Source organism: Seriola aureovittata, chromosome 10, assembly GCF_021018895.1.
Source record: "Seriola aureovittata isolate HTS-2021-v1 ecotype China chromosome 10, ASM2101889v1, whole genome shotgun sequence".
Lineage (NCBI taxonomy): Eukaryota > Metazoa > Chordata > Actinopteri > Carangiformes > Carangidae > Seriola > Seriola aureovittata.
Genome location: NC_079373.1, coordinates 7,863,716 through 7,887,584, shown reverse-complemented (window position 1 = coordinate 7,887,584; position 23,869 = coordinate 7,863,716). Strand labels below are relative to the sequence as shown.

Genomic DNA, 23,869 nt, shown 5'->3' with positions numbered 1-23,869 from the left:
TATTAACTGTAAAGCAGAGGTGATAATTAAAAATGATCTTGGCAGGAGTAAATTGGTCAGTTTGAGGATTAACTGTGAAATGACTCACACAGATAAAAATGAATTGCACCCTCTGGTTCCCTAGCTCGGATTAAATGGCACTCAACATAGAGCAACTCTCAGTCAAGAACAAAAAGTGCAGTGAAAATACATTACAGGTGGAATAAGTGGCTCTACACACAGTTTCCATTATTCCTCTACGACTGTAAGCCTAAATCCATTCCAAACCCAAATCTCTGAGAAAGATATATCAGCAAGCTGCCAAATCCTGCACAGGCACCCTCAATTTGCACAGAAATGAAGCGGCGACTCATCTTCGATATGTTAAAGTCTGAGATATCTGAGAGTCCTCTTTTCATCATAAAGCAAAGGAGCTGGACTAAACATCGCCCGTCACATTACACTGATTGAAGCAGGCACGACCAACTTCCCTCTCAAGTGTTTAAATGGACAGCATTTTGATAGCAATACGTGCCAGACTCAATTACCAAAGCGAAAAATAAATTAGCTTCCTGCTCTCTCTTCTCCTGCCAATACAAGCCTTGAGAAGAAAGCATCTGAGTAAGATTTCCCAGGGTAGGAATCAAGGTGACCCCCCTCACTCTCATCGCTGCTGATAAGTTTTTTAGATACCTGCTTCTTTGGTGTCAGGCTGAGATGCCTGACTGGGTGTGAACTTTTGCCAGTGGTCTGAGTAGGTGGGCTGGATGACATGCCTCCAGTGTGCAGGTAGCATCAAAAGCCTCTGCGATACTGTGTCTCTGTCAGCCTGTCAGTTCAGCTGCCATGGCGAAGTGGGTGGATGGGGGGTGGGGGGGTGGGGGGGTGGGGGGGTTGCTGAGGCAGATGTCTGTATTGTGTATCCATCACTGGCGTTCAGTCCTCCGCTATGCAACCCCAAGGCTGCTGACAGCCAACACCACTGTTGTTCCCAAAAATGCCTTTTGAGCAGCAATGGAGATCATGTTTTCACTTTTTTTTTTTTTTCTCAAACAGCTGCCTATATCGCATCAACAGTCTACCTCTCTACTTTTTTTTTTTAAATATTAGGATGTCTCAGTTCTCCTGTAGAACACCCTGCCCACAAACTCTCAACCGAGCAATTAAGGCAGGCCCCCCCCCCCCCCCCCCCCCCCCCCCCCACCTGAATCATTTATCTCTTTCAGGAGAGTGAGCATGTTTACAATATTCATCATGTTCCTCTTACTCATTCTCCGAGCGCTGGGAGCGTCAAGAAAGAGTCACAATGGTTAAAGGTAGAGGTAAGAGCATAAGAAAAGCAGTGTGGACAGCAGCAGCATGAGTCGGCAGCGGCGTGGGGAAGAAAGTAAGCCGCGATGGGGTTGAGCGCATGATGTGGTGGGTCATGGACATGGCATGAAAGACAGTGTGGGTTAAGAAAGCGTCATGGTTGTTTTAGAGGTAAAGGTACGTCCCGCTGAGCCAAACCTGACCACGATGTCTGGGGCTGAAGTGCTTAAACCCTGGGTTTCAGTGAAGTGAAAGCTGAATGAGGGGGTGGGTTGGTGCCAAGCTACTATCCTCTGCCACAAAGCCCATCTCATATCCTGCTGCTGGGGGAGTTAGCACGAGAATTAGCATGATCACACCCTGTAGGTCTGTCAGACATCAGCCCTGTTATTATCTCTGATCTCAAGCGCAAAAGTACAAGGAGGGGGAAAGAAAAAAAAAAGTGTTGAGTAGCATGGCTGGTGAAGGTTTGGTGTGTGAAATACAAACAACACCATACTGGAGCAAGAGGGCGGGGTAAAGAAAGGAAAGCTTTTGAGGTGATAGTTTAGGACAAGGCCATGAAGTCCAAGGGCATGGGTGGCAGCTGTAAAACCCAACGGAGATAAGATCAGAAATCCACCTCAGCATGACGTCCCTTCATCATAGGATAATCCTCAGACATGAAAAGACGAGCATATCTGCAATCTGAAGGAAATCTCTATTCCCCAGATTCTTCGGCTGTCTAATGCCAAGCTGACACGCCCTTCACGCATCTGGCCACATTTCCCTGACGCCTATGTGTACCTTAGATAAGCAAGAGGAACAAGGTAATGCATATGGCTCTTTCTCATGTGCACCACACCTGTTTTATGACCAGCAAGTTTACAAAGTCCACTCTGAACAGAGGAAATGTTGGTCACAGAGTACGTAACAGTCACCGTTTTATAATGAAAGTAGGTCTAACAGACAGCAGTGTAATAATGGTTTAGATTGCATCTTGTTTTTAGTAGGGAAAGAGAAAAAAAAGGAAATGAAGTTGTCATTTGAAATGAGCCAGTTGCAACGAACCAGTGGCATACACACAGTTCATGTATCAGTTAGTTCAGTGCTGTTTTTCTGTTTGCAGGCTGCAGACAGGAGGCATGGGATTGCTTGTTGCTTACAAGGATTATGGTTTTATTTTCAAAATGAAAATGACAGAAGTCAGTAATCCAATGCAAAGGAAACAAAAGAGACTAGGGGATGGGTTCAAATTCATTTGACCTCAAAAATACTGCAACACTCTCTGAAATGTGGTGCAAGCTTCCAGGAGATGGCATGGTTTAAACTATCTGAGAAAACTGTGTAACACTAAAAAGGACAGGATGAACTCTGGCTTACCCAAAACATGCAGGAGCTTAACAGCTGAGTGCTCACTGGCCAACAATTCACTACCTCAGTTTCTCAGTTGGTCAGAGGCTATTTTACTGGATCCAAAAATACTTAGAGTGGATCTCACCACAAAGTTTCATTTCCAGAGCCAACGGCCTATTACCAAAAAAAAAAAAAAGAAAAAAAGAAGAAGAGAAAAAAAGGGGGGACTCATGGAAATGCCTGCTTTGTTTGTTATTTTCTCTGCTCCCTTGTATTACAGGGTATCAGCCTGCATTCGGCTTTTTGGGATTGTTTTGCAGAATTTTCAAACACTAACATGACCTGAATGAGAACTGTCTCCTATTCGCTTGCCCTGAAAAGAGCATCTATGATGAAGAAGTGTGGTACGTTTGTCTTTTTCACCCTTGCGGGGGAACAGGAGAAAACATTTATCACCACTCTCCTGCGCGCAGATAAGGTGTCTCTATTTATTCAGAGTGGAAGAGATAAACCCTGAATGAAGCATTGTGGGGCAGAGAGAGAGAGACAGAGAGAGGGAGAGAGGGAGAGAGAGAGAGAGAGAGAGATGGTGGAAAGAGGGAAAGGACAAGGAAGCAGCTTGGTTTTCAATTGCTTGTGTGTGTCCATATGAGCAGATGGCATCTATTGGAAAACCATCCCTGCTCAGTCAGGAGACTGGAGGCTGACCCCATGCTCTAACCCCCTTCCAGCCACCAATACTCACACCAGCAGTCGCCTTTCCTGCCTCCATGTGCCCCCTGCCCGCAATAATCCATTCCCACTATGAGACTGTTTGTATAACGTTATTTAATGGGAATAATCCCCAGGAGACGGAGCATCCTAAGTACGGTAGGTCTGCACACAAGGGGGGCAGAAGATGGCAGGGGCTGCAAATAAAAGGACGATTTAGAAACACAACAAGGCAATACAGTGGTCTGTTGAGGGCCGCGCCAGGGACTGAGAGATACAGAACTGCACAGGAGATTCAACAGGGACATGAATAGTGCTTCTGTCTCCTTGTCCTCCACAAGAGAGACAAGACAGAGAGAGGGGGGGTTGAGGAAGAAGGGAAAAGGAAAAACAAACAGAAGGCAATGCTCACTACTACCTCTGTCTTCTCAGCTGTTGATGTACAGACTACTGTCCAGAGGTGAGGAACACAGTTCACATGCCCATTTCTCACTGAAATTGCCTGTGTAAGGGGACAGACGGCTCCTTGTGAGGTGACCGGGCAGATGCTGTGGCTGCAATGCTCCTGAGATGAAATGCATGGTGTAGAGAAGAGCATGTCTACAGCCCAGCCCCCCCCCCCCCCCCCCCCCCAAAAAAAAAAAACACACAGCTGTTGAGTTTAACAGTACAGCAAGTTTGCACCCCGGCAGGCATGACTTACAACTACGAAGTGTTTCAATGTCACATTTCATCATTTCACTACAATAACGCCGCTGTACGTTTTGTTTTAACTGTTTAAAAAAAAAAAAAAAGCTACAGTGTTTCCACATAATAATGTCTTGCGTATTATGACGCTTCCACGCGTCTTTGTTTGAAGGGTATTTCCAGGGAACACAACACTTTCGGAGCAGCAAAATAAGAGCGATTGATGAAAACAATAACACGCAGAGAACAGCAGCGTCCCTGAATGAGGCTTCCGCTTCCACGCCGTATCAATAAGGCGTAGAATAGGCTATAAAAACTTAGTGCTCACATTCAGAATAATTACAAGTATTACTGTTAAACGCTGAAGTAAATAGTCCCATTCCCACTTTGACGGGATGCACCAGCTTCACCCCGAAACTCACCTTGGAGGAAAAGGAGCGAAGAGAGTAGTTGCACAAACGCGAACAGCCCAGATAGTGAAGAACAGCTCCTGGTGAAATTATATAGCATATATATACATATATATATACATATATAAAAAAGAAATAAGTCCGAAAGCAAGTTCACATTTTACTCTGGTCACACGTCCTGTGAGGGGTTTCAGAAAAAGGCACTACTCCGTAGAAAAAACGGGCTACTTGGGTTGACCGGATTGTCAATTCCTGTTGAAAGGCGACACAAGCAAGTCCTCCACAAAAGAGTCTCTTCGCAGGATATCGGGGACTTTCTCCACGCCCAGGTGCCGAGTCACATGGTAATTTCCAGGTGTGTATAAGTGTGTGTGTGTGCGTGTGTGTGTGTGTGTGTGCGTGTGTGTGTGTGTGCGTGTGTCTCCAGGAGCCGCGGCTCAGTTGGCAGGGACACACCTGTGGGATCCGATCACGCGTTCGCCTTCACTGTCATCGCGTTTGGAAATCGGGAGGTTGTACAGAGGGAGGAGAGAAAAAGGGAAGAGAGGCAGGGAAGGGAGGGAGGGAGAGCGAAGCGCGCACTGAAGGAGAACCGACGCGGCCGTGTACAGAGAGGAATTATTCCCCTCCCACTCCGCTCTCACCGCCGGCAAAGCCTGTGTGTGTAGAGACAACAAGCGGCAAGTAGTAGGCTAGAGGAGTGAGGGCTGAGGGGGGAGGGAGAGGGGAGAGGGGGGGGGGCAAGTTGTGTCGTCTGTTCGCCGACGCACCGAAATATTTCCGCGGGCGGTGTGAACGGTGTGGCAGCAGCCCCGAGCTGAGCTGAGCTGTGGTTCTCAAAGTGTGGTCCGGATCCAACAGGAGACTTTAGGGGCGGTTCCAGGTCATTCCAGGCAAGACCAGGAATATTTACAATGGTTTCATGAACGTTCCCGCCCCAGCCAAAGTAGACAATATAGCCTACACAGTTACATAATGCTGTCAAGACATACCATAACAGAAAGGATTGTTTTCCCAATGAAACATAAGGAGACAGTTCCATGAAATAACTCGTCTGTTAACTTGTTGATCCATGACAAGTTTGCGCAGCCCGAGGGAAAGCTTAAAAGGTCAGTTCACCCAAATCACAAAACTAAAAACATTTTCCAACTCATCCTGTGGTGCTGGTGGGGTTGCGGGTGAGATACAGATAGTTCCGGTGTTATTTGCAGACAGTTTAAAAAAAAAAAAAAAAAGAGTGTAAGCGAGGCTAGACTGCTGAGTGGAGACACTTAACACCAGAATAACCCAGTAAGACTTCCCCCACCCATTTCTGACTTGTCATTGTATCAAAGGTGTTAGTAATTACATTAACAATGGCTCTTTTCTATTAAAGTGTCCTTCCAAGTCAGGACAGTGAGGCAATGAGCCAACATCCATTGTTTGAGGACCAAGAAACTAAAGGAACTAAATGGAATTCAGTCATTATAAACTTTCTTATTTACATCAGCTTTAGCATGTCGAAATGTTCTCTGTGAAAAAGACATAGAGAGGCACAGGGCTATAGTTTTTGCTCTACATATGCAGGTTTAAAGATAGTGTGATAACTCTAAATGTATATCAGGATTTACCCACATTATGAGGTTTATTTCATGTCTAGCTTGTGTGTAATTGTTGAATATGAATTCCCCCTCAGGTCTGCAGCCCCACCTCCCCTCAAACAATACGGAGGACATGACCTCACCGTCCAAGCAGCTACAGCCACTCCGTTGGAGGTGCTCACAACAACTAAAAACATGGCATTTGAAAAACAGCTCAGAGCACGTGTCCATCCAGAAACCATCCCACGTTTACTCAGGATAATCTACAGCCATCACTGTGGAAAGCTTTTATCATATATTGCCTTTGAAAGGATAAATGGTATTCACAGTGGAAACTTTTGGCAGGTTTGTCTGTCAGTTATCCAGACAAAGACACACTGCTGTTGAGTTTTTTTTTTTTTTAAATGTCATGTCTTGATCCTTTGAGCATCACCAACAAGTTTCCATTCACATCCACTGTATTGTCGTGGCAGCAGAAGCTTTAGCAGCTTTTATAGTTAAACAAAAAAGGAAACCAAAACTTAAAACTGCATCACAATTCATTTTGTCTCGGGTGTGCTAACTTTTTATTATGATTATATAAACTAATAGCATTATCACTGTGGTCTTGTCTCTATGTTGCATTGTTTGTGCTATTATGATGATGCAGTGCGATTTAAATTATGTTGTACCGGTCTCTTCCTGCATCTTTAACATTCAGGTTTCATTTTAAATTGTGTAATTTATCTAAAAGCCCACCAATAACTGTAAATGAGCTGTCACTTTAAGCTCTACGTGCAACACATTTGCTGTATTTTAAGTGACTGAATGTAATTGCGCTTTCCCTGTCAATTAAACCACAAAATAAAACATAAATAAACCATCGGTATTTCATGGAAATGAACACAGATTAGTGTGAAAAGGGAATTTGGGGATATTGATTGGTTTAAAAATATTTTCAAAAGCAACCACCCCTCAGTTATTTATATTTCACTGAGCCCCATTTGACTATGTCCTTACAAGAACTGTATTAGAAGTCATTATAACACAAATTATTGGTGCGCTCGCTGTACCTTGGCTGCTGAATCGTTAATCACAAGAAGTATAATTTTGCAGCTCTTAAATCTAGTTAAGTGTAATCATCTTTTATTGTCATGTGAATATGTAACAACCTTTGAATCAAGCCATATGCTTTAGGTTTTTGTTTAGTAGGAAATTTGCAGTTTTTTTGACACATTCATGCAGAGAGAGGCTAAAAGTTTCTTTGATTTCAAATATGGGCCATATGTGTGTAAGTACTACTCCAGCTTGCTTCTTTCTATCCCCATCCAAGAGGTTATATGAATAGCTTATTTTTGCCTTAGAGCCTAATATCAGATAACGCTGCAATTTGGCAGACTGAGTTTTGTGACTCCGAGTCATGCCTTCTTGTGTGGCTGGGTGTCAGTTTTGTTAGTGATTTATGGGCATGCAAATGAGGCTGTCTGTATGGAGAGATGTGCTGCCTTTGCCCAGTGGGCCCCTGGAGCAGAGACTGGAGACTGTGTGGGTGTGAGTCAGTCCCTAACTGCTGACACAGGCACGACGCTGGCAGAGATTCACAGAGCAAGATGGGGAGATGGCCTTCACAGGTCCTCACATTGACTGATGAGATCAAGGAGAAAGTAGGCCAAGCCAAACAAGTGTCAGGCAAACAGACACCCTGAGATAGAGTGAGAGAGACAAACACTCCCCAATCACAAATAGAGCTGGGGGAGTGGAAAGTGGCGGCGTAGAGCCAGGTTGTTTTGGGTCTGAGTTCAATATGTCCAAACCTGTTTGTCTAAAGAGTAATGAGGCTGCTGAGTCTTGGAACATGCTAGCCCAGGGGATGTCAGTAGCCAGGAAAGGCCAAGTCAAGCTCTCTAAATTCACTAAAGTGGAATAGAAGTTCACTTTGTCCTACTAGATAGCCTGAGTGTGATGACATTTTGATCAATGCGCTTATACCTTTCCCGCAGCTTGCCTTTATGTTGCTTGAATAGTGATGATCTGTTATCATGCTGGTGTCAAACAGTACCATTTTTCATATAGTGTCCCTCAGCTGGTCCAGGCTGTAAAATGTTTGACTATCAACATATTACACAACCTAATTTATGATAGAGCATTCCAGTTGTCCATAATGATGTAGTGGCCAAATCAGATTCAAGGTTCATAGTTCAGAGTCTGTCTGCCATGTGGTTAGACTGCCCTCTATAGGTGGTGGCTTATATTGTTTCATTTAATATCAACCTCATTAACACAGGAACTATTTAGCTGCATATGACCATGTAATAGATTGTCGATAATGTGGCTTTATGCAGCTGTAAGGACATGTCTATGTGTTTATTAATATACAGCGTTGCCAGCAATTAGAACTTCTCCTGTGATGACAAATATTAATACAATTGTGTTTTACAGTATTGCCATTCATCATCTGTTTATATACCGGCCTCCAGGGGGAGTTATAGTTGTCTGTTGTTATAACAATTACTGAACACTTACAAATGCTTATAAATACAATATAGTGTTATTCAATATTTATATACTGCTTATAAATGCTAAACATGGGGACTTAATGTAAAGTTTTGCCAACAGAATTAACTGTTAGTTATACATTTTATTCACACCTTCATTGTGTGTATACTGTGTGTACCGTAAAGACAACAACAGTACAATTAACAAATAGATAAATCAACAGCTCTCTGACTTGATTTCCAGACATTAAGACTAGTATGTATTGCAAAATACTGTATTGTATTGCATTATATTGTTCTAATGCTGTGTAACACCCTGTGTAGCTCTTGCCGTGTGACCCTTTCCCCAGACATTCATGTCACATTTAGCTGATATCTTTTCATATGGTCACATATAACAGGTATTGTATAATACAACACCTGTTATATGAGCTGTACATAAGGCATTGAGGCATGACTTGTTTCTGAATTGATTTATATGATTAAGTAAACAGTTTGCATTTTCACAGATGTGGTTTTGAATAAATTATAAGCATATAGTCCCATATAATAAAGGATTTTATGTAAGATAAGTAAATGGTTATCGAGGGCAGACAACATTAGCAACTTAATTAGGACACTGAGGCATATCTGAGTATAATCAGTAAGTCATCACCAATGCTATTACTGCAAAAGATGACTTTTACAGATATTACATATAAGAGGTAAGGTAGGGTTAAAGTTTAGGAGGTATTTTGGTAATTTTCACTAACTGTTGGTTTATGCAGACTTTATGCAGTAATTCTTCACTAAGAAACATAGGACTTTCAGAGATGTGTGCCGTAAATAACAGACATAAGACATCATCACAGCATCGCTGCATTCATTTTAGTACAGGTGTCGACACTGGGAATATAAATGCCATGTTAGTCTCCTGCTCAATGCATCTAATCACACATTCAGTGAAGGGAAATGTTACATTACTCTGAACATTCTCAGTGTAGGTGGAGGCTGCCAGATAAACTGTAGTAGCAAATCTAAAGCTGCAGGGATAATATAAGGAGTAGTTTGCAGACACAGGAAACTATCGTGGGAGTGAATGGTAAAGATGTGAAGAAAAACTCGACGGTGAGGTTATGTAGAGCGTTAGCATAAGGAACACTTTGATTTGAATGTCTTTCTGACCTACCTAAGTTTGCCTCCAGCTGTCAATATGACTTATACGTAATTACAGAGGAAGGGAGGGATGTGTGAACAACTGAGCTATGGCTACTGTATCCAGAGCTCAGATCCTCCACAAAGGCATGTGCGACAAGGCGACATCAGGTTTGGCATAAAACGGACAGACAGGCTTATGGTGCCATTCTGACTCAGTCTGGGAATAACCACAAGCTGGGAATAGCAGGGTGGCAGCAGTGTGTGGGTTGGTGTGAACAGTCTGCAAGCATGTGTGTGTGTGTGTGTGTGTGTGTGTGTGTGTGTGTGTGTGTGTTGGAGAAATAGAAAGAATATTTGAATTTGAAGATTGATATTTAAAGATGCAAATTGAGTGGGGAATGTCTTACAGATATATGTAATATATATGTAGATGTAGACAGTATTTTCACATAGCTGTGCGGCATTGAGGAGTGAAACTAAGATACTAATGAAACACTGTGTCTTTGACCTTGAAGTTTGGGGGTGGGAGACTAAAAGGCACCATGAGCGACATTTGTCTTCTCTTATCAGATGTCCCCTTGCACTGGCTGAGCTGTCACTTTACCCAAGAAAAATGTCATTGTTTTCCCCTCTCTGCTCATAGCACAATCTAATCACAGTTTGCCCAGCTCATCCTGTATTGTCCAGGTGGCCCCACTCTGAGAGGGAACAGAGGGACTCTCAGCATCTATAAATGTCCTTAACCAGGCTGATGTGATGTCGCCCAGATTACACAATGGCTTGTGTACATCCTTCTACACAACCCGCTGTAGTTAAACAAATACACACACACACACACATACACACACACCTGCTTGCTTGCACACGTTTACACAAAATGTGTAACATATCCATTCCATCTTGAGTCAGTGATCAGTAACTCAAAGAGGTTGTGTGTCCTTCACAAGGTCTGTAAAAGTGTGATTATGGGGAGAAAGCTGAACTGTGTGGTCTAAGCTGGATCAGCCTAGTTGGCACATACACAGTCCACAGACTTAGCTGACAAGCTTACATTTCCCCAACCCAAAACAGTCTTACTTAACCTACTATGAGCTGATCCACATGGTGTACGTTGGGTGAGATCATGACCTGAATATGACAGGGGCTTTTTGTGTCTCTTTTTTGAGCCCTGTGATTGATAGTTAAGGGGGGAAATATCTCTCAGCCAGTTGAAGACTATAGGCTGCCCACTGAGCCCCTTTTGGTTGGCATGGTATTATGTGGGCTACCCAGCAGCCTGTGCTGAATGGCAAAAACAGCTAAGCCATCTGTTACACTCTATTTTCATCTCTCTGCCTACCAGCGGGGAGAGCCACAGCCCAAAGGGATTTCAACTACTCTCACAGACCACTTTTTGTTCAACAGGTCAAGTCTAAGCCTTGCAGTCAGGGACCACCAAAACAGACCTCACTTCAAGGCATGGCCCAGGTGATTACAAAACCCCACACCTCGCTTGACTGGGCAGAGCTGGTGATAAAGGGGAAAATACTAATACAAAAAAAGTAATCAGGTGCCTCAGAGAATTAGAAGAGATTATTACTGTCACAGTTGTTAAATGACCATAACCCAATGTGTCCTCAAAGGCTTTTTAAGCCAGGTTAAATGGATCATCTTGTGAATTGAACTCTGTCCATGTAATGTGTTTCTTGGGTTGAGGAAAGAGAAATTTGGGCTTTCCAGGTGAGGATGAAACAGAGGCTGGCAGGATTCATTTGAGATTACTTGGCGCAAACATGGTGTAATCCCCTTATCTGCGTACTTACCTGTCCCTGACAGTGATCCAAGCCTACCTCTACGAGCCTCATTGGCCTGACATTCTGGCAGCAGCAAATCCCTGTCTAATGTGTCAGCCCAGGCAGCTTTAACACCTGGCACGCCAATGCTTATCTGCTGAGCACCCAAAAGCACCTGCATTATCCCACTGAAGCTTCACAACAAGTGAAAGGGCCTCTAATATCCACACAGTGAAATTACAGTTTGTGTCATACCACAAACACACAATGTGCAAAGTGTATACCATTAGTAAAGGCTTATGACCAGATCAAAATACACATACAGTATCAGACACCCCTCATTTTCCCCTCCTCTTTCCTCATTGCTGTCTCCTAGAGGATTTTACAACTAATAGATCTGGCTTATTATTTTTAAATGAATGCATGGTCTAGCCCCTGTTAGTATTACTGGGTTACTGCATCCCTCTTCAACCCATCATTTTAGGACCTTCATTAAAACTTTGTAGTTAATCCCTTGATCCAAACTGATGATCAAATATGACCAAAAATACTGTCATGGTCCCCAGACCTATGCTCTTCAGGGTGAAATTTCTACATCAGCTCTGTGCACTATTTATATATTTCTGAAAACTGTGCTTGTTAATCTGGGCAGCCTTCTATGAGTTTTTTTTGTCTTATTTGTTTTTCTGTTGCAACTCTGAAATAAATGGATCTGTAACCTTTAGAAAGGTGTCATAATATTGAAATGAGAGGATGAAGGGAGAAAAAAAAAGAAATATGACTAATTTAAACAGGTGAACAGAGGAGTAATTGGCTAAAACCATGAGTCACCACTGCTAACAACAGTACAGCTCTGTTGGAAAAATATACACTTTCCTAACGAGCTCACACCTCTTTCTCAGGGATATTAAATATTCAAAGTCATATGCTGCCATAGCTGATAGTCTATAATCATCTCTGGCTCAGTGCCTGAAATTAATGGGTTTTGTTTAAGGCAATATTACAAAAGGAAATTCATTACACACATATATAGTGTATATAGCACCAGTAAAAAACAAACAAACAGGGAGTTGGTCAATCAATTTAAGGTCTTGTGTTGATGTCTGTTTCCTGTCAATATGCACCTTAACCTGAACCAAACCTTAACCTAGATCTAAACAGTTATCTCTGCAATACTTAACAATAACCTGACCAAAGCCCCAACCCAATTACCCTCCCATGGAGCTCTGGGGTAAAATTATGTAGCTGGGCCTATTGACCATCATATACATGACAGTTACATAATTTCTACAGGCAATGAATTGGCAACAATTGTGATAGCTGGTTAAAATTTTAAATAATTTTTAAGCAAAAATGCCAAACAGGTATTAGCTTCTCAAATATGAATATTTGTAGTTTCCTTATTTTATATGATAATAAACTCAACATCTTTGGGTTGTTGACTATCAGACAGTATACGCAAGATATCAACTTGAGCTTTTTTTATTGACATTTTGTAGATTTAACAATCAACACTTATAGAAATAATTTTCAGCTATAACTATATATAATGTTATATAATAAAAATAATGAAGATAATCATTGGTTGCAGCCTTACAGTACTTCTATGATAGAGTAACACTAAACATTGCCCTTGGTCTTTTGTGTGACAGAAAAAAAACACAATATAAACTAAAACCATTCAGGTAATAATAGATTTTGAAATAGTCCCTCTGTAAGACAAGGCAAAATAATGAAGGATGGAGAACTGGTCAGAGTGGATATTGTACCTCATTGGTGAAAATGTCTAACTAATTATGGACAAGATACAGACCCAAATAATAATAAACCTGGGGTTTATGGGGCTCCTAGGCGTCTGGGGCCCCATGAGCAATTGACCCTTACCGCAGAGGGGCGCTACGGGAAACATATTTATAACAAGTGCGAAACACTTGGTGACAGGGGAACAAACTTCGGCACTACACCGGTTCGGCCATTTTTCATTCCTGTTACACGACCTCAGGCCAAGACCACTGCAGAGCATCTTCCTGACATGACCAGGTGGAAGTGACTCATCACCCTCAACAACTTGTAAGGATTAATTCCGTGTTTATGATGTATCACTTCGAACAATGAGCGAGATTTTCTTCTTGAAAGTTTGTTTCTTAGACAGACTTCAGGAGCAGGTGAGAAAAGTTCAGACTCGTACTTGTCATCGTTTATTAGACGAAGGCACGGTATAGCATTAGTACATGCCAGTCTACACTCAAGGAAAGAGTCATTTTAGTTGTATTGTTATGTTTTATGATAAATTTAAACGTGATTAATCATGTCAATTAACGTTAATTATCCCAACGGTTTTAGTTATGCAAACATTATACTACTGAATATATTCTAACGCTAAAGTAAGCAGTGTATTTTAGAAACACACCGTGTAAAGTTTGTATAATGTCACAGGGTCCAAACGTCTGAGTCCACATGCTAGGAAAGTTTTTTTTTACCCATTTCTTTCCATGGAATTGGAAACATATTCGGTTGTTTTTTTTTTTTTTTTTCTTTTTTAACTGAGCGGTACTCCACAGGGAAAGTAGAGCAGGTTTACCCTTGTCTATACTGGCATCTGGTGGCGGTACAGTAGCATAGCATTGTCGAGGGAGCCATGATGAGTTGCAGCTAGTTTTCCAAGCCTTTAAAATTTGAAAATTGTTTGAATTTTTGACACATTTTATGTAAATATGCAGGGCAAGCGCTGTTTCCTGTCCCAACACTGAAATATTTGTTTTTTTACTCGAGTGTTGGACGTTAAACCTCCGTAACAGGAATTTGCGATTAGAAATTCAGTCAAATGGGCCGCCGTATACTGTCGCCGCTCACATCCTACATTCTTACGTACACAAATCAAACATCCCCCTTGTTTTGTCTCGACTGTTTAATCTCATTCCTAAAGTAAAACCCTGTATGCCTCTAAATAAAGGAGATAAAGTATACGCTAGGGCGGGACTGGCATTACAATGAGCGTATGGGAGACCCAATCCCATGATGCATTGCGTCATGGCGACAGATTGAAATAAATTTAAAATTAAAACAGACAAACAAAGTAAAAAAGTAACACCACAACAAGCAGAAGTGTTGGTCGGGTGAAGCCCGTTGACTGTGCTCAGAAGACAATATGGTCTACTTAAACTGAAGCATTGGCACCGTAACTAAACAACGTATGTTGTAGAGTGACTTCCTCGTCAGTACCCTATGAAAATCAGCTTTGCGCAGTGGCAGTATCGTAGCCTATGAGGTTTATCCGAGGCGCGATTATTGCTAGTTGAAAACTTTACCCAATACCCCGCCTTGACGACTTGAAATATAGTCGGCAATGGCAATTTTTGACGGTCTCTAAGGAGACTGATTTACTTGTGAAATAAAAGTATCAGAAACATATGACGGCGGTAGCTATACTTACATCGAACGTATTTATCGAATGTCAAAGATTGAAGGAATCATAGTCAATAATTTAATAATTGTGGTATAATAGTTCAAGAAGTGGTTCTATGCATATAAACGCAGCAGCAGACTGTAATGGTATGTCTTCTCAGTTCACAAACTTCACGCTCATACATTCTATAGAGTAATTAAATATCTGACTTAAAGCGTGTAAATATATGCAAAATACTGAGGCCACAGTGGGCGAAAATAATATTTAGGTAGGCCAATACAGAGAGTTACTTGGGTATAATGAAGTTTCATTTTTTTTCTAATGTTAACCCCTGATAATACACATACAGTATACATACAACACATATATACATACATAGATCCTGATAGTCAATGGCCCAAAAACTGAAATAATAAGTCCTACTTACCTACATTACTACTACACTTTAACTGACTTTTCTTTCCCAAACATAGAGCATAACCTCACTTTAGCTGTTGTTTTTTTTAAGTCACGCCCTGGTATGCAATGTAAAACCATAACACAAGGGAGTATGGATCTTAGTGAAACCTCCCTCTGTGACTTCAGCATGGTATCTTTGCGCAGTGGCAGTATCGTAGCCCATGAGGTTTATCCGAGGCGCGATTATTGCTAGTTGAAAACTTTACCCAATACCCCGCCTAGACGACTTGAAATATAGTCGGCAACGGCAATTTTTGACAGTCTTTACGGAGACTGATAAATTGTCAAATGATAAGAATAGACCATCGTAGAAAGTGTAACATCTTCTAAGACAATGTGTCTTAAAGTTGATACTGTGATTCTAAGTAACATGAGTAGAAGGTGTAGTTTTTTTCTCTATGTAGACTGACATGTTGTTAGAAATGAAACAAAGCGTGCTCTATAACTTCCCCTCAAGAAGGTGAAAATCAGATTTTACATCACAACTCAAAGCATAACGTAATGAATCTCCTCTCTGGATGTGATTATAAGTGAATCAAACAGCGCGTGGTGTTGTGTGCGTCTTGATTTGTAATACAGTCTATGGTTGTAAAGCGTTTAACACACGAGCACTTCGCTCTTGTCTGTATCATGTATTTCCGTGTGGTGACAGATTGTATGAGTATGTTTTATTCAGTCCATTCCCAGAGTTAACAGCTGATAATAATTTTACTTTGCTCTGCTGTCTGTTTAAAAGCGACTGATATTTGGTTAAGATTTAAACACCGACAGGGTCGAAACGTATCGTCTCTATAGTCTGACGGACTCCAGGGAGCCTTAAACAAAGACGTACACAGGAGTACGTCATTTCCGGTTACAACTTATTTCACTTTATGTATTTCTTTATTTATTTCATGTTACAGTGAGTTTTAAATATTTGATTGTCCATTACGTGTTCTTATCGACCACACCTGATCACATGATGAAAGTTATATCAAGTTATGTTTCATATTACGACCTTACGGTTATAGTTTCACAGTCCAGCTACAATTATATTCTTTATGTACTATTGGTCTAAGTGTGGATATATATTTATTTTAAGTCCCCGTTGCACCTTTTTGGGTATTGCATGGTTTATATTTCTACATAATGTTATATTTCAAAGTCTCATACGTGAAACCACGTCCATGGTTAAAACCCTAACAGAGAGGAGTGAGGACCGCAGACACCACCTTGTCGGAAACGGATGAAAGGTATCTTTGCGCAGTGGCAGTATCGTAGCCTATGAGGTTTATCCGAGGCGCGATTATTGCTAGTTGAAAACTTTACCCAATACCCCGCCTAGACGACTTGAAATATAGTCGGCAACGGCAATTTTTGACAGTCTTTACGGAGACTGATAATTTGTTAAATAATATATTTAACAGTTTGACCAGATTAGCGAGTCTAGTTGAGTGACACGGTAATCTACTTTTGGTTCCATAGATCACATGTATGGAGGATATTGGTAGAAGATGGAGAGATTAGTGGTTGAACTACAGAATAAAATGTTTTATTTTTTCAAACACATTTTTGTACAGTCAGTGCACTCAAAACAATTCTACTTTGATACATTAAATCTTATTGAAATGAACATTTTAAGTATTCCATCCACGGCTGATTTTTGTTGTCATTTTGACACAGCTTTAACCACTGGTCAGTCATTGGTAATTTTGGTAAACTTATTAAAACCCTGCGGTTCTCCTGTCTTCTCTTAGACCAGAGAGAAGAACCCCAGGGATTATATTTCTACAAATACATACATTTAAAAGTAATGGCGATCTAAAATATGTACATGTTTTAGATATTGTATGTAAATGACAATAACACCTTCAAAAAGATTGTTATCCACAGTCTCCTGGCCACGGTGCAATGTACTTGCCAGAACAGTAGAGGGCACTCTGAAACAGGATATGGGATGGTGAACGTGAGGAGGAAATACATGACAAGTAAAGGAACATAGGGTTGTTTCTGTTTTAAAATTTTAAATAAAAGTCAGTGTGTTTTGTTGCCAAGTGACAATTTTAGCTATAGTTTAAAGATATAAAACAATCTGGTGTTGGTACTGAGAAGTTGGACTTCTCTTTTTCATGAGTCATGATTTCTCAATTCCATGTAACTGACATTTGGTTGACATTTTATTTACCTGCCAAACTGTGACTTGCATTCATAAATGAGTAGATATTTACCTGTACAAAGCTGTAGTTAAGTTCAGGAGTCCTTACCTGGTTTGAGGAAATAATTTTTAAACAAATTTCATGGATTAGTTTCTAAACTTGGATCAAAATGCAGACCAGTAAATTATTCCACGTCAACAATGCATTTTAGTCACAGCTGGCTTTGGAGTTTCTGCTTTCAATACTGGTCATGATACTTATTTGAGACACTGTAGTATCATAAACCAGTGTCAGTAGACGTAATGTAAAACTTGTTTTAAGTTGTCTACATGTGTGTTTTCATTTACAACCTCACAGTCATGACTTTTATTGTTTAGACATGTATCTGAGCAATCAGCCAAAATAATATGAAATTAGTCTAGGTTTTAGTTAAGTAGCTACAATTAATCAGAGGTTCACATATTTCATAATTGGATTATTATTATTCTGCTTATAATGTATCAGTCTCCGACCATGGTAATCAAATTGTAAAAGAAAAAAAAAAAGGATCATGTTTTCAGACAAATGGAGAACATGGTTCTCTTTATCAAAAGTGAACCTAAGGCTTCAGAGAGTGATTCATATTTACATAAAGTACTCAAAACGGCTCTTGCGTCATTTCATCTTCCTCCGGTATGACCCACAATTCACTTGCTTTTACTATCTGTTATCAGATAGTCCACTGAGCATTTATCAGTCCACACCAAATAGAGTTTCAGGGTTGATGTTGCCTGTGTGTGGTCCTCTTGCCCTGCATATGACCCAGTGTTTTCTACATGTTAGCTTGTAAGCATGGCACTCAGACAAATTAAGTGAGATAAGCAGGAGTTTTTTTTTTTTGTCCTTTGTTGCACACTTGACATCTCTGAAACTCTGACTTTTCAAATTTCACTGACAGAAAAAAGATGGAAAGATACAGCTTTGTTCTATGTAAGCGACAACTGGAGACCTGCCAAACATAAACAAATAAATTGCGCAGCATCACAATTACTAGTTCCTAGGTAACCATGTGACAGTGCCGACAATTGCTATGGAAACCGGCGCATCCTCCCTCTCTCCCGCTCTCTCCCGCTCTCTCTCTCTCTCGCCCTCTCTGTGGAAATGTGTGAGAACATTCCCTTCCCTGTGAATTGGTTTTACTTTCCAGCTTTGACAGCTGTGGAGGAAGACACCGACACGTCATAGAAAGTAATTCCCCTTTATAACCTGTACAAGATGTAGAATAAATTCAGGCAGGCTCATATACCAAATGCTATACACTGTCACTGGTAGAGCTGACAAAGATTTCTGAAATATTAACACTACTTTTGTATATTACCATGCAATTACCTGCTTTTCCTCCAACTAGTGTAATCAGGGTAGCTGCAGATCTTGGAAATGCTTACAAAGCACAGATTTCAGTTTCCTCAAAACTGTAAAAGGCCTTAGAAGGTATTAAGTCTTAAATTTAATTTATAAATGCCTTAAAAAAAATTCTAGCCTTGCCACTGACAGCAGTGTTACTTATAAAATGTTTTTGTATTTGATTTTTTAGCTAAAATTGGCTGGAAATCCCCAGTACTACTGTTACATCCCTCTGACATCATGTAAAATTCATGTGTGGACCTTTCCTCTTGCAGAAAGCTTGAGTACGTCTCTCTCTCTCTCTCTCTCTCTCTCTCTCTCCATGCATTTATATCAGATTACTGCACGTCATTAACTTTGTGTTTTCTCTCTCCTGCACTTTGTGCTTTTTCTGTCTCTATCTCTCTGTCCTCATTCTCCATGTTTCTCTGACTCCAGAGCTGCAGGATCCGGATCTGCCACTGCTACTCAACAATCATCATCATCATCATCATTATGATTATTAATTGGCGCTGCTATCATTGTAGCTGTTTTGCTTGATTATTAACATTATTACACCTACACGCATCACTGTTATTATTATCATTATAACAACCAGTCTGACGGTGCTCCCGTACAACAATATATACAGTTGTTTCTGGTCTCTCTCTCTTCCCTCATTCTTTATCCTCTCTCCCCCATTTCTCTCCCCTCAACCCAACCGGTTAAAGCATTGTCGCCAAGTGCTTGCTCATGGTGGGAGCTGTTGGGTTTCTCTCAATAATATTGTAAGAGCTTGACTGTACTGTGTTAAGTACTTTGAGATAATGTATGTTATGATTTGACGCTCTATGAAAAAAATTGAATAAAATAAATGAAATATTTTTAAATTGATGGATCTATCCATCCATTCATGCATCGATTTACTGTCACTTGGCGAGGTCAAGGTTATGTTTAATGATTACATAATGAAATCATTTCATTACTGTTATATACTGCTGGGAAATAGTGATATGAATATCAATAAATTCATGCACTTAGTACATAGAATTACTTACTATATGAATGGTTATCACAGATAGTGTTCATACCTCATACACAGTATGGCTGTGAAACAGGTATGAAATTGTATTAAATTGTACTAAAATGTCTTAAATTCAATTAAGTGAACCATTTTTCAAGATCAGAGCAAACAAAAACTAGTTTCCATCATTTTCTTTAGATCTTTTGTTCAGCAAGCTAATTTGCAATCTGCTTTGCAGCAGGTCTTTTATTTTGTTCCTATTTGTCACAAATCCAGTTACAACTCCATGTTCCAAATGGAAAACCAGGCTTCTCTTCAAAGACTGAGACATCACAGCCTATTCTATTAAAGCAGGTGCAAATTTAAAAGAGATGCTTTGATTTGTGGCCAATTATGGACATCCTTGTTGCATCACCTTTATGCAAGCACTCTTCCTCATTCCTCACAGCTGATCAGAAGAATTAGCCCGTTATTCTTGGTAGATAAGCAGAAATGTAGAGATCACACAAATGAACAGAAACCTCAGAAGTTTTTCAACACACTCAATTAAACTTGTTCCAATCCTCTAATGCCATCTCCCGCTTAATCACTGCGTGCTGTAGAAGGGGTTGCCCCCAATTAGCTGCCTCCTGTGACACCCTGACACCGAGCTGCAATGGGATTGTATTTCAGCTTCAATTACTTTGAAACCCCTTCAGGCAGAGGTGATTGGTCTTCTCCCTTTATTCATCTGTCTATGCTCAGTTTTCTCTTCTTTTGATTGGTAGGGAGTGTCTGTCGTGTTTAGTAATAAAAGAGCCATAAACTGTAACATTTGTATACTTTTTACATTTTTTAAGTCATGCCTAGGGTTATACAGTATTAAAGTTTATTAGGTTTACCTTAGGTGTGACTATTGCAAGTTGAAAAATAAATCTAATACTCTGCCATAACAATTTGTGCAAGTTACTAATATTTGATGTTTACCAAGAAGTGAAAAAGGAGTTTGAATAAGACGTGTTGGGGTTGGGACATTCCTCTTATTTTTCCAGCATTTTATGGACAAAATGAGAAAATAACTTGTAGATTCATTGATAATTATTGATGTTATTGATATTATTACGGGCCATGACTGAACCACTTACCACCTGAATGCCCCTTAAGAGGAAAAGCACTTTGGACCGTTACCTCTGTCACTGAGGAGTCTGCATTGCATTTCCAACAGCGCTGCAGCAATATCATGTTGTTCTGCCTGTCTCTGGCTGTCCTAATCAGTTATGCTGAGTGACATTAGCCTTTAGCTCAATGCTCTTACAGATAGTGTGCAACACTAAGCTGGCTTACTTTGTTACAAAGTGTGTGACGTTCTACCACTTTGGTGCAACATTTATCTTTATGATAGCAATGTCACACAAACTGACTGCAGTACACAGCCAAAACAAAGCAATTAACAGCATGCATCCTGCTCTGAAAAGTGGTGAGATCCATCTACTGAGCTTTCAGTCTGCAGCCACGTTCACACGAGCTACATATTGCCGACAAATTCTTCTTTTTTTTTTTTCTTGGCAATTCAGATTTTTCCTTGGTAGCGTGATTTCACAACAAGAATAAAACAAGCCACAATACATTTTGTGTTGTTAAATTATGGACCATTGTAGGCACTTTACATTTGTGTCAGTCTTAATGATCCAATTCTCAGAAGCCACATTTTTCAGTTTTTATTCCTTTAAACTGGGCTAATGCTTCTAATTGGTTCCGCAGGCTGACGATGGATATTCAAACAGAATAATGGTGATGTAATGGGAATGTCCATGACAGAACAGCTCTATCTTATGTTGTTACAAGGCCTCTACTGAGCATTGAAGCTTGTTTGAAAGTTGTATGATAATTGTTGGAGAGGTTGGTAGGTTTATCTGCTGTCAGTATACAGTGTGTGTTTGTGTGTGTGTGTGTGTGTGTGCGTGCGCATTTTCATCTGAATACATGTCAGTGTATTGGCTGTCAGAAAAGGAAACCCCAGTTCCTTCAGACGATTAGGAGCGCAGCCCTGGTAGACCCCAGTAGCCTCCGGCTCTCAGAAATAGCTTTTTAAAAGGGACCAGTCTCCCCTGTTTCCTCAGGATCCAGGTGCTTTTAATTGGATTTCTTTGACAAGATTATTGCTTGCTCTCAGGCCAAACTTGGATAGATTGTGGTTTTAACAAGTGTGCCTATATAGTTGCTTTCATCATGAGTAAACTTCTAAACAAAGAACCCCCTTCCCCCCTTCATGTCATACCACAGCTTTGGAGAAATTAAAGACCTAGCACTTCCAGAGCCACTTCGTACAACCACCTTCATCAGGAGATGAATTAAAATCCCCAACAGACAGTATAAAAGCATTTATCCCAGGGACCCGGCCCCTCCACGTTACTCTGACCTTCTTAAATGAAACTGACTTTAGGAAGAGCTGAAGGCAGTGAGTTATACCAACCAGCCCTGTAATCCCTTTGAAAAAGTCTCTTTTAAAATCCTATTATAACAGCACAGCAGGTCTAAGCTTGGTCAAAGCAATTAGTCAGAGGAAATTTTTTTGGTGTAATGGGCACATGAATTGATAAAGACAAAGAATAAGATCTTATCATCCCATTTTTAATGTTTTATTGTTCAGTATAATTTGAATTAATTGCACTAAGCTACAATAAAATAGAAGAGGCTCCCACAAAGACAATTGATATGTAAGTTATTGTCCACACAAGATATCTAATTGTCCATTTTTTAAATTGTGTGTATTATCAAAAGAAAAAATGTGCTATAAAATGAATTTAGTTTAAAAAAATTGTTATCTATCTAATTTGAATTAGCAGATGAGCAAAGACATGTTCCTGTCTACATGGTTAAGAAAATGCTCATCTTGGAAGATTGAAGCCATTTTCTGTTGCAGAGAGTCAGTTAAATCCAAGCTGTAATGTTCATTATTATTAAGTAATTTGAAACAACCTTAAAAAATGGGAACATTAAAGTGCAGTAAAGTCACTCACTTAAACATGTGAACATACAGTCTGTTCATGTAAAGGTTGGTCAATTTGAATTCATATAAAAAAAAGGCCTGTTAAAGTGACTGCACTACAAAATGGTCACCCTGTGAGATAAGAGAGCCTATTGTAAGAGCTTGGTCATTGGATGGTATTCTGTCATGGTACTTCTGAGAGGCTCTGCAATAACTGGGTGATAGCAGAGTATGAAGTGAGACACAGACTGCTTTTCTTGGGGCTCAGCCGGGAAATTTTAACAAGGTACAGGATTTTGAGGTTGGGACATCAGGTGGGAGTTTATTAAGGCACTACTTCTGACTCCACTGTGTCATGCCCCTCATGCTCTGTCTCATCTGCTCTCGTCTTGCCTCTTGTTATAGATAGCTAAAAATGGGTTCTGGTGTGTCGTGCACTAATCTAACACCATACATTTATACGAACATTGGGGTGTTGGAACAAATTGAAGTGTGAGGTTACCACCCTGCTAAACTTCAAGAAGGTGAAAAAGTTGAGAATTGAGACAAATTTTACTCAAGTGGATGAATAATAATCAATACAGCTTTTGAAGTAAGGGTTAGGCCTTGACCAAGGCAAAGTTCTCAGGCTGTAGTGGATTGGCATGACTGTAGGCACAGTAATTAGGGCTGGGTATTGCCACTGATTTCTTGAATCAATTCAATTCCGATTTACAAGGTCCCAATTTGATGCAATTCATGATTCAATTTGATTTAATATTGATTGAATATTGATTCAGTTCAAGATATTTCAGTTACAATAACAGTTTTGCTTGGATATGAGTATGAGATTCTCAGAAAACTACTTCTGTAAATTGTACCTCTAACCTGGTGCATTATGACAAATATTAATGTTTACAAACATGTCATCTATAGTTAGGCAAGTAATTTGCATTGATAACGGTGCACTGGGTCTATCTATCTATCTATCATATGGATTTGCTTCTGTCTAGCTCTTCGCTGTCTTCATAGTTTTTAAATCAGGAATGCAACCACACATCTGGCCTCAGGCCTGTGTCATCAGTGGAGCCCAGTCTGCCATGTTTTCGTCTCATGTGAGCGGGTCTCGATGCATGAGAA

The 23,869-nt window shown here is 40.4% G+C and overlaps 1 protein-coding gene, 1 long non-coding RNA gene and 3 other non-coding genes across 5 annotated transcripts in view; 4 read left to right on the top strand and 1 right to left on the bottom strand.

Moving 5' to 3' along the window:
* Positions 1-5,065, bottom strand: part of plxnb2b (plexin b2b) — a 126,518-nt gene extending 121,453 nt beyond the window's left edge. The window contains exon 1 of the mRNA XM_056387729.1: positions 4,446-5,065. The gene's annotated coding sequence lies outside the window, so the exon portion shown is untranslated. The remainder of the gene's footprint in view (positions 1-4,445) is intronic.
* Positions 5,066-5,209: 144 nt separating this feature from the next.
* On the top strand, positions 5,210-6,873 carry LOC130176571 (uncharacterized). Its single transcript, XR_008828887.1, has 2 exons — positions 5,210-5,542; positions 6,109-6,873. It is a non-coding gene; the product is annotated as an uncharacterized LOC130176571 (long non-coding RNA).
* Positions 6,874-14,630: 7,757 nt separating this feature from the next.
* LOC130176977 (U4 spliceosomal RNA) lies at positions 14,631-14,771 on the top strand. Its single transcript, XR_008828947.1, has one exon. It is a non-coding gene; the product is annotated as a U4 spliceosomal RNA (small nuclear RNA).
* A 622-nt stretch (positions 14,772-15,393) lies between these two features.
* LOC130176984 (U4 spliceosomal RNA) lies at positions 15,394-15,534 on the top strand. The gene has a single exon (XR_008828954.1). It is a non-coding gene; the product is annotated as a U4 spliceosomal RNA (small nuclear RNA).
* A 961-nt stretch (positions 15,535-16,495) lies between these two features.
* LOC130176983 (U4 spliceosomal RNA) lies at positions 16,496-16,636 on the top strand. Its single transcript, XR_008828953.1, has one exon. It is a non-coding gene; the product is annotated as a U4 spliceosomal RNA (small nuclear RNA).
* The last annotated feature ends 7,233 nt before the right edge of the window (positions 16,637-23,869 follow it).